Source organism: Capricornis sumatraensis, chromosome 1 (genome assembly GCF_032405125.1).
Source record: "Capricornis sumatraensis isolate serow.1 chromosome 1, serow.2, whole genome shotgun sequence".
NCBI classification, from domain to species: domain Eukaryota; kingdom Metazoa; phylum Chordata; class Mammalia; order Artiodactyla; family Bovidae; genus Capricornis; species Capricornis sumatraensis.
Genome location: NC_091069.1, coordinates 177,478,540 through 177,490,223, shown reverse-complemented (window position 1 = coordinate 177,490,223; position 11,684 = coordinate 177,478,540).

Below are 11,684 nucleotides of genomic sequence, written 5' to 3'. Positions count from 1 at the left end.
AGTGGAGTCGTAGAAGTCCAAGGATACAGAGAAATGAATTTAAAGTTGGTTGGAAGCTATTCATCAGAAAGGAGAAGGTTCAAAACAGTGTCGTATCCAGATCCTGAACTCACCCCATCCCATGGGCACAAGAGATCTACAACTACGTATGGAAGAATACACTCAGTAGGAAATCTGAAAACTGGATGACTAGAACTCATACAACGAAGGCTAAAATGACAGCATCAAGACAGGTCATAGAAGCAGAGAGACGGGCTCATCGAGGGAAAACGCACACCCCAGCTGCAGTGATCCTCACTCAGAGGGATCACAAAGGTATGAATCTTTTCCCCAAGGAGCAAGGGATTATAGCTTCACATCAACCATTAGATCCTACATTGGAGAGAAAGTCAGTCAAACACCCCAAACGCTTGGCTTTGAAAAAACAGTGGAAAATATGTTCAGCAAAACTATAGAAATTCAGGTAATGGAAAACCCACTTTTCTCCTGTTTTTTATTTAATTGAAGTATAGTTGATTTACAATGTTAATTACTGCTATATAGCAAAGTGATTCAGTTATACAAATACATACACATTATTTTTAAAGTATTCTCTTCTATTATATCAGAGGATATTGAACATATTTCTATGTTATATAATAGGACCTTGTTGTTTATCCAGTCTATTTATAAAAGCTTACATCTGCTAACCCTAACCTCCCACTCCCATCTCTCCCCCGAACCCCTCCCGGTTGGCAAAACCACCAATATGGTCAGTGCATGTGTGTGCTCAGTCGTGCCTATTTGTGACCACATGGACTGTAGCCCGCCAGGCTCTGTCTGTGGAATTTTCCAGGCAAGAATACTGGAGTGGATTGCCATTTCCTTCTCCAGGGATCTTCCTGACACAGGGATCAAACTTGCATCTCCTGTGGCTCCTCATTGGCAGGCAGATTCTTTACCACTGAGCCACCTGGGAAGCTCTCCAATCTGGAAAACCCACTTTTAAAGGGCTCATGCACAGACTTTACCCAAAAAACAGTGCAAAATTATCAGATTGAAAATCATATGGACCATAGGTGATAGGGGTTCCACTTACTAATCTGTAAATTGGTGTAGCCACTATGGAAAATAATATGGAAATTCATCAAAAAATTAGGAATAGAACTACTATATGACCCAGATATTCTATTTCTGGGTATTTATCTGAAGAACATGAAAACACGAATTTGAAAAGACATGAAAGTTGCTCAGTCCTGTCTGACTCTTTGCAACCCCATGGACTGTAGCTCCCCTCTTCTCCCAGCCTCCTTTGTCTATGGAATTCTCCACGCAAGAATACTGGAGTGAGTAGCCATTCCCTTCTCCAGGGGATCTTCCTGACCCAGGGATCAAACCTGAGTCTCCTGCATTGCAGGCAGATTCTGCACCATTTGAGTCACTAGGGAAACCCACACTGTATGACCCAGCTATTTCACTTCTGAGTATTTATCTAAAGAACCTGAAAACACAAATTTGAAAAGATGTATGCACCACCAAGTTCACTGTAGCATTATTTACAACAGCCGAGATATGGAAACAAGTAGTCACTGATGGATGAACAGATAAAGAAGATACGGTATATATACAATGGCGTGCTATTCAGTCATGAAAAAAGAATGAAGTCTTGCCATTTGTGGCAACATGAATGGACCTTGAAAGTACTATGCAAAGTGAACTATTCAGGTGGAGAAAGACAAATATCATATGATTTCACTCATATGCAGAGCCTAAAAAAACAAAATGGATGAACAAACAAGATGAAACAAAAATAGATTTACAGATAGAGAATAGATTCGTGGTTGCCAGAGAAGAGGGTTAAGGGGTAGGCAAAATGAGTGAAGGGGGTCAACTGTATGGTGATAGATGGCAGCTAGACTTGTGATGGTGATCACTTTGTAATGAATACAGATGTCGAATTACTACACCTGAGGCTCAAACAATTTTTAGATATTAAAAAAATAAAATTGGGTGGAAGAGAGAAATCAACTTTATGATATTTTTGACATCTGGGACATGAACATTGCCTGAGATGCTTTAAAATAATAATGAACAATATTTGGAAGCCTTGGTAAAACACAGTTTGCTACAAATTCTATAAATAATTAGAACAAGATTTTAGTGAAGTGGTGGTTTGACAAACTGTAAATTGCTATTAATGAATTGCTGCTACTGCTAAGTCGCTTCAGTTGTGTCCGACTCTGTGCGACCTCATAGACGGCAGCCCACCAGGCTCTCACATCCCTGGGCTTCTCCAGGCAAGAACACTAGAGTGGGTTGCCATTTCCTTCTCCAACTAGTGTTCAACAATTTGCTATTTAGTAAATTGAGAGATGTTTGAGTACTATTTATCCTTTGAGGGTATGTTCAAAAGATACCTCCTCCATGAAGGTGCTTGGGTTGAACCTCTCCCTCACCCACTTCTTCTTCTAAAGTCCCACAGCTTTCTCTCTGCACTTCCCTTAGGTGTTATTATTTTCTACTGTACATTACAGCTATTTAGGCAGATCTTGGCTTCCTTGGTCGGTCATGAGATCCTTGGCGACAAAGTTTTACTCATCTCTACCTGCCTGATAGTGTGGTAAACATAGTAGGTCCTTAGTAAATATCTGAATAGGGGAAAGGAGAAAGAGGGATCAGGAGTGATAACTGAGAAAAGGATCAAGTAACCAAAAGCTCCTGCTTTTTGCAACCTACAAAGTGAAAGGTATTTATAACAATCTGTGCTTTGAGTTTAGGCCATAGACTTCCACTGTTCCAACATTTTCTCCTCTTGGGCCACGTCCTTTGAGATGAAGTTCTGCCAATTTCTACCTGCATGCTCTGCCTACTCTGCCAGCCTGCCAGTATGGTGCCAGGGAAGTGCTATCAGAGGAAACAAAGCAAGAAAATATGATGAGAGCTTTTCTCTGCAGCAGTAGCAGACCCCACTCTCATGCTGGGGCATGTACAACAGCAGATGAGGAAGGCTTGGGTGGAGCCCAGGGGCCCAGAGCCAGGCTGCCATCAGGATGCTACACAGAAAAGCCAAGAGATGAGACAGGTATGGCTGCTGACAGTCAGGACCAAGCAAGAGGTCTCTGGATGGGTTTAAAGTTGCCAGATTCAGCAAATAAAAATGCAGGACATCCAGTGAAATTTGAATCTCAGATAAACAATGAATAATTCTTTAGCATAAGTATATCTTATGCAACATTGGGGCATACTTATACTAAATTATTCATTTATCTGAAATTCACATTTCACTGGGCACCCTGTATTTGACCTGGCAACCCAGACACAGGTTAAGGGTTATGTAGTTATTGCTGATCATAACTACCGGGCAGGGCACAAGAGGAGAGTTCATAGACGTGAGAGAGGAAGCACAGACGCTGCATGTGGCTTGAGAGCATGGATGTGAGCTGTGCCCCTTCCATCTCCTCCCCACCCCTGACCCCCACCATCCTGACAAATAAAGCAGCTGTCAGAGTGTCTCTGTGATCCAGCCACCACCACTATTCGTGTCTGCCTCTTCGAGTATACTCACCTAGTTATAGGTTGTTTATCTGTTGACATGAATCTGCATCCCCCCCTTGAGTGGAAAGCAATCAGGCTTTTGAGTCAGAGATCTGGGTCCAAATCCCAACGCTGAAACTTAGCGAGTCACTTATCCTCTGAGAGACTTGCGTCTCTCTTGGGAAAGGGTACCATTGAGCTGTTGTGATAAATAAATGAGAGGATGTAGGGAAAGCACACCACAGGGGCTCCGAAGCATTAAGCACAACACCTGTGAGGATGAAGAGTGTGGGGATGGAGTCTAGCATGGCACCATACAGGCTATGCTGGAGGTGCTGGATAGATGTGCGAGAGCTGAATGAACACCCAAGTGAGGAGGGCAAGCCCCACATTAATTCCCTACACTAGAGACTCTTGGTATTTAATTCTTGCTTCCCGTCATGATTCTGATGGAAAAACAGATAAGAAAGACGATCATAATTTTCCACTAGCCACCTCAGATAGGGCCCTGAATGAGAGATGTGCAGAGGACAAGACTTCGTAATACACTCGTCCTTTACCGTACCTTTGTGCTTCCTCTCGGGAGATGCAGCTGGGTGCTAATGAAGCCAGATCAGCCAAACAAAAAGCAGATCCCAGAGCTTGCTTTCCCTTTGGATTTCAAACCTCACCAGCCTTTCGTCTCTCTTTAAAGCAGGGAATAGAAGCATGAGGCAAGATCATAGTTTCTTTTTTCAAGATCCAAAAGACCTGAGCTTTTTATTCTTACCCTCGGTTTAGCAAACCAGCTCCTGCTAAGGTGCAGCCACTGCTGCCCAGGCAGTGTCTGTTGCCTCTCAGGGCTGAGTCTGGCATGGAGCCACCTGTCCTCTCGGGTGCTGTTTCGCTGTGAGCCTCAGCCTCCCCACAGGGTTGCCCTGCTCTCCTCTCTGTATCTCTCATTCTCCTCACCTCTTTCTGCCTCTTTTGTGTTCCCCCCTCAGAATCCCTAAAAGTGCTACTCTTCATATGGCCAAAGCACCTTTATTAGTGTTTGTGCGGTATCCAACCTCTCTTTGCTGTGACCCTGCCCACCCTCCCAGCCATTGGGTACAGAGTTGGGACCCTAGCAGCTTCCGGGGTATTAGTGAACCCACTTCCCACCCACCACACGATCACAGCTGACTGGACACCTAGGAGTGGGAAGTGGAGTCCCTATCTTTGGGATTTGGTATTGGGACTAAGAGTCCAATCTTATCCTTGGAAGGAGCGATATGGGCAGCCATTTTCCACAAAGTGAACAATGCAGAAAAGAAAGAGAAGTGAAAAGATGTCTCAGAGGCGAGGAAGAGGTGATACTGTTGAGCATCTAATTCTTTTCCCTTGCCTTGTCCAAGTCCCTTATGAAGTTCAACTGCCTTTTGGCCATTGACCTCTGTGAAACACCTCTGTATCTGTCTGATAAACTTCTTTTGCTTAAACTACCTGAAGTTTCTATTGATTTGAATATTTAAAAATATTCCTTATTTTAGGACAAAATGAGTTAAAAAAATTTTTTTACACACACACAGGAACACACAAAAATTGCTTTTCTCTTATGATTGACTCCTAATGTTATTTACCTATTATATAGTATAGAACAATAATAATAACGAGAAATGTACTGAATGCTTACTATAATATGTTCTCAGTGCTGTTCTAAAGCAGCTCAATATGCCTTTCATTTCAACCTCACAACATCCTTTAAAGCAGGAGCCCCCAACCTCCGGGATCTAATGCCTGGTGATTTGAGATGGAGCTAGTTTAATAAAAATAGTAATAAAGTATACAATAAATGTAATGTGCTTGAATCATCTCGAAACCATTTCCCACTTCCTGGTCCGTGGAAAAATTTAGTCTTCCATGAAACCAGTCCTTGGTGCCAAAAAGGTTGGGGACCACTGCTTTATAGGAGTTAGCACCCTCCTTTTACAGGGAAGAGAACTGGGGCATAGGGAAATCAAATGTCTTCTCCAAAGTTACAGAGCTAGTAAATGGTAGAACTGGGGTTGAGTCCAGGTAGTCTTGACTCCAGAATTCATGCCCTTAACCACTATGCTATGTACTTCATAAACTCTGAGTTACCAATGAAACCTGACAAAAGACCTTCCGACGAATCTGTAACACCCTCGAAAACAGTTCCTGGCCTTATCCGCTGATCCAGTGAACAAGAGAATACAGCATCAAAGTTGCTCCCAAAGAGAAATAAGAAAATTGGTAGAGCAAAAACTTACCAAGTATGTTAGTTTCCTAGGTCTGCCATAGCAAAATACCACACACTGGGTGACTTAGAAATTTATCTTCTCTCTGTTCTGGAGGCCAGAAGTCCAAGATCAAAGTGTGGGCGGAGCTGGTTCCTTCTAAGAGTTGGGAGGGAGGAATCTGTTCCATGCCTCCTTTCTCCTAGCATCTGGTAGTTTTGCTGGCAATCTTTGACATCCCGTGACTTCTGCTGAATCACCTAATCTTTGCCTTTCTCTTCACGTGGTAGTCTCCCTCTATGCATGTCTGTGTCCAAATATACCCTTTTAGGCAACAATGGTTTAGAGGCTCACCCTATTCCAGTATAATCTTAACTAATTACACCTGCAATAACCCTATTTCCAAAAAAGGCCACATTCTGAGGCGCCTGGACTTTGACATATGAATGTGGGGGGTGGGGTGGGACACAATCACCCAAAGCACCAGCTTTTATCATTTATCTCCTGTAGCAATTTTCAATGATTATATCTCCCTTTTTTCAGAGGTAAAAAGTTTGACTCTAACATGTGACAAACCATGGGTGCAGCTTCTCAGCTTTGGTTTAGCACTCAAATTTCATGATCACTCTGATTCAGGAAGGATACCAAATCCACTGTCCCTGAAAGAATCCTGCTAAGGACACTGACCTCTTAAATGATTGCCTAAATTTGACTCACTAAAGATGACAGAAGGATCAACGGAAGATATTTTAGATGCCATAGCTCCAGCTCAGGGTCTGCCACTGACTTGTTCTCAGTATAGGGCTAGAGTTTTATAAATGCATACAACATAAGGGCTTCTCCAGTGGCTCAGTGGTAAAGAATCTGCCTGCAATACAGAAGACATGAGTTCGATCCCTGGGTTGGGAAGATCCCCTGGAGGGCATGGCAACCCACTCCAGTATTCTTGCTTGATAATCCCATAGACAGAGGAGCCTGGTGGGCTACACAGTCCATGGGATCACAACGAGTCGGACATGACTGAAATGACTTAGCATGCACACATGCATACAACATAAATTACATAAACATAAAAGTATATCTTATATGAATTATATATTTTCTCCTGGTCATAAAAGAGATTTTGCCACCACTCTGTCTCTTCAAAAGTCGGTTATGGACTTCCTTGGTACAGATAAGAATCCACCTAACAATGCAGGGAACATGGGTTCAATCCCTGGTCTAGGAAAATTCCACATCATGGAGCAACTAAGCCTGTGCTCAACTACCGAACCTGCGTGATCTAGAGCCCATGAGACACAACTACTGAGCCTGTCAAGTGCAATTACTGAAGCCCACGCTCCCTAGAGCCTGTGCTCCACAACAAGAGAAGCCACCGCAGTGAGAGGTCTGTGCACCAGGAAGGGTAGCTTCTGCTCACTGCAACTAGAGAAAGCCCACTGGCAACAACAAAGACCCAGGGCAACTGAAAATAAACAAACAAAAGAAAAAAGTCATTCCTGAGTGGTGATTTCTAGTCAGGGGAGAATTACCTAGGAACTAAAAAACAGGGGGGGATGACAGAGGATGAGATGGTTGGATGGCATCACTGACTCAAGGGACATGAGTTTGAGCAAGCTCTGGGAGATGGTGAAGGACAGGGAAGCCTAGCGTGCTGCAGTCCGTGGGGTCGCAAAGAGTCAGACAAGACTGAACAACTGAACAACAATAACAAAAAAATCTAGTGATGTTGATACCTGAGTGCATCCCCTGTCCATCTAATTTACTTGGGCATCTTATCATTTAGAAGTTTCCCAGGTATATATTATCTTGATGGTGATGGGTGTATACCTCTGTCAAAGTGTGCACTTGAAATAAGTGTAGCTTGTGCATGTGAAGTCGCTCAGTCGTGTCCGACTCTTTGCGACCCCATGGACTGTAGCCCACTAGGCTCCTCTGTCCATGGGATTCTCCAGGCAAGAATACTGGAGTGGGTTGCCATTTCCTTCTCCAGGGGATCTTCCCAACCCAGGGATCGAACCCGGGTCTCCTGCATTGCAAGCAGACGCTTTATCCTCTGAGCCACCAGGGAAGCCTGGTGTAGCTTACTTTATGTCAATTATATCTCAATAAAGCTGTTCAAAACATTAAAAGCTTCCCAGGTGCCTAGGAAATTCCATGGACAGAGGAGCCTGGTGGGTTACAGTTCACGGGGTTGCAAAAGAGTCGGACACGATTTAATGACTAAACAACAGGTGATTAATAGTGAATATCCCAAAGTGAGAACCATTGAGCTAGGTCAACCTCATCACTGAAGCACATAAGGAAACAGCCTTAAAGGAAAGAAATCTGCTCTGGAATCATGTCACGGCAAGCAAGACTGCCAGGACTCAGAGCTCGTGACTCCTGAACTATTATTTCAATGTTCTGGACTTAAAACCAAGATGATAAAGCATTATCGAGCTCCTCAAAACATTTTAAAAGAGGCACTTGTAAAATCTGAAGTTCAGCAATTGTCACACAGAGATGTAAGCCATGAGTTAAAACCAAAAAACCATACCAGCCTTTACTTGGTAGTTCAGTTCAGTTCAGTTCAGTCATTTAGTCGTGTTCGACTCTTTGCAACCCCATGAACCACAGCACGCTAGGCCTCCCTGTCCATCACCAACTCCCGGAATCCACCCAAACCCATGTCCATTGAGTTGGTGATGCCATCCAACCATCTCACCCTCTGTCGTCCCCTTCTCCTCCTGCCCTCAATCTTTCCCAGCACCAGGGTCTTTTCCAATGCGAAGAGTCAACCCTTCGCATGAGGTGGCCAAAGTACTGGAGTTTCAGCTTCAACACCAGTCCCTTCAATGAACACCCAGGACTGATCTCCTTTAGGATGGACTGGTTGGATCTCCTCGCAGTTCAAGGGACTCTCAAGAGTCTTCTCCAACACCACAGGTAGAGTCACTACTTAAAAGCATAGTTGGTTGTCCTTTCAATATACTCCAGGTATACGCTCCCCTCACTCTGTCCACTCTGTTGTAAAGTCTAGTGGGGTTGGTAGAGCTCTGGACAATTTGGTTGTGAACTACATATATCACTCTCTGGACTGCCAAAGGGGGAGAGGAGTGATTGACCTCCCTCATTCCAACCCTAAGTATCCTTTCTTTCAAAAGTAAAGGTAACCAACAAAGGGCACAGATAAGTAACAGACCTCCTGAACGTTGGTTGGAAAACATGAATAACATTAGCTACATTAAAGATATCTGGCCTACTTCTATTGTTTCTAATTAGTCTAATTGGATATTAGCATTTTAATAAAATTATTTCAGGAGCCTTTCTCAAGGGAGATAGGACCTCACAACTATTCGCATTACTCAAGTTTATCCTCCATTTCATTTATAAAGAAAAGGAGCAGAAAGACAATACAGCTTACTAGGTGTCTACCACAGAATAGACAGGACTTGACTTCCCTATCTTTCTCTTATGTTTTCTTCTTTTAAAAGAAACAGAAATTAAGGACTGTCAACAGAGTGACCAAAGAAAATCTCCCTAAATGATTATTGCTTCTTGAGTCACTCATTCATAGTGAAATCCTACACACGCAAGCTGAATAATGACAATCTTAAATCTTGAGGGGCTAGTTCTTTTAACAAACCATATTCTGAAAAGCAGAGAACAGGTTGCTCTCACAAATTTTAATGAATACATTAAATAAAAAGCAAATGGCTTGGGGGAAGATTCATAAAAGAAATTAAGGCAACAGACTAGTTAAGCTGTTCCTGGTATCTCTTTCCACTAAACAAAAAAATACAGAAATTCTGCACCTACTTAATTTTCCTTTAGAAAATTAAAACTCTTTAATTGTAACATATTATTAATACATCAGGCAACTTTTAGCAACACGATCAACTGATTCTTGTAAGCTTTTGGATCACAGGAGCCATTTGTTCAGCCACTCCTGCTTCTTGTACTTCTTATAACTCTTGGCGAACAACTGCATTATCAAACAACTGTTAGCTGAGGGTGGAGGTGAGAGCAAAACAGGATCCTACTGAATTACTATTCCCTACAGTCTATGTTCCATTTCAAACGTGGGAAACACGGATTCCATTGTTAAAAGCCATGGAATTTATAGGTAAATCCCATCAACACATTTGGCTATGAAGGTATTCTGCTTTTCTTTCTGACCAAAGTATAAAAAAATTCCTTGTTTTAAATGTAAGCAATCACAAATAGTTAATGTTTGTTTAAACTTTTATTAAGAAACTAAAGCAAAAAAAGAACTTCAAAAAATTAATATACAGAATTCTAATTCTAAACAAATAAGAAATCTACACCAAGAACTAAATAGCAGAGTTTACCGATATTCAAGAATAAAGGGGAATGGTTAAAACGCATTCACAGTCACTATTTTTTCCTTACAAGCCTTAGATTTGGACAGGATATAAAAATTTGGACAGGATACAAAAATTTTTCTCATCTATCTTTTGTTATTATAGCCTATAAATTCAGAGAAGGTGTTTTCTTCCTATAGCATATATGCAATTATGCAATTCCCTGCTTACTGGGTTTGATGACATGGGTATACAGATGAGTCCATCAAAGATTCTTTCTTAATGTGTTTAAGGAAGATAAGACATGAACAAATAATAAATATAAATAAATTTATACAAGTTATAAAGTAATACAGCATGAGTTGAGTATAGATAAATACAAAGACTAGGAAACTTCAAGGAAGAAATTACATTCAGCTAGAGAAACTGAGGAATGCTTTATTAGAATAACATTTGGGTTGGGTATGGACTATTCCTTCTCAGAAGGCTTTATAGTGGTTCTGACTGTGGTGGTCTTGATTTCTAGAAAGTAATCTCAATACTGATCTTTAAAACTTAAGTTTCTATCTTATCAAACTGTTCATTTTTTAAAGTGATCAAAAATATAAATATTACAGTCTATATAAACAGCAGTTTGGGGACATAAATAAAAAGTTAATTATAATACCTACTATGTGTGTTAGGGCTCTATTATTTTCAAAACTCTCTTTCTCTGATCAAATCATATCTAAAAGGCAGAAGATGCCTAATCATAGAACCACGATTTTTAAGTATTCAACTGAGCAATACCTACTTGCTTTACATGCCTTATCAAATCCATATCCAAAATCACAGGAATAAGAATGAAGGAGATGAAATCAATGGTTTAACATTCAAAAGTCAGATAATGAAAAAATAACGGCAGCTAAGAAATGATATATATTAACCACAGAACTCTTTGTATGAAAAGTTTTAATGAATTGTGAGCCATTGATCATTACAGACTTTAAACCTTAATATTTCTTCTTTCCTGTGTGAAACCAGATAATTAAACCAGTCTATCTCAAGTATGACAGAAGACCATAGTATGAATAAGAGTAATGTTTTCTTACCCAACACATGCTTCACTAAAGTTAAGAACCAAAGAGAGTGCTCCTGGTTTCCCAAGTCAACAGAGCAGATCCAATTACACATTTCTTCCTAATCACAGTTTCAGTTGAAATACAACAAATACAGCTTTGCCTTTCAATAGCACTTTTTATCCACAGCACAAGCACTTTCCCATTATTTTCTTCTTTACCCTCAATATCCTTGTGAGGTAGTGAAGGGAGGGAGCAAGGATTTTTTTTGCAGATGAGAAAACTTAAGGTGAATCTTGATCAGTGGTTCTCAGCCTTGGCAACATACTGAAATCATCTAGGAAGTTTTTTAAAATCCTTATGGTCATGTCATACCCCAGACCAACAACAGAATCTTAGGGTATGGGACCCAAGTATCAACATTTTTCAAAATGCATATGACTCCAAAGTATGGCTAAGGTCGAGAACCACTGGTTTAGATTATTTTTATTTAGTTCAGACGTAACTGTCTTCTACTTAAGTGCTCTCTCAGTAGAAGTGAAAAAGAGACTCCATTTCCTCAAACACGGGAACAGTTTGTCTTAGTA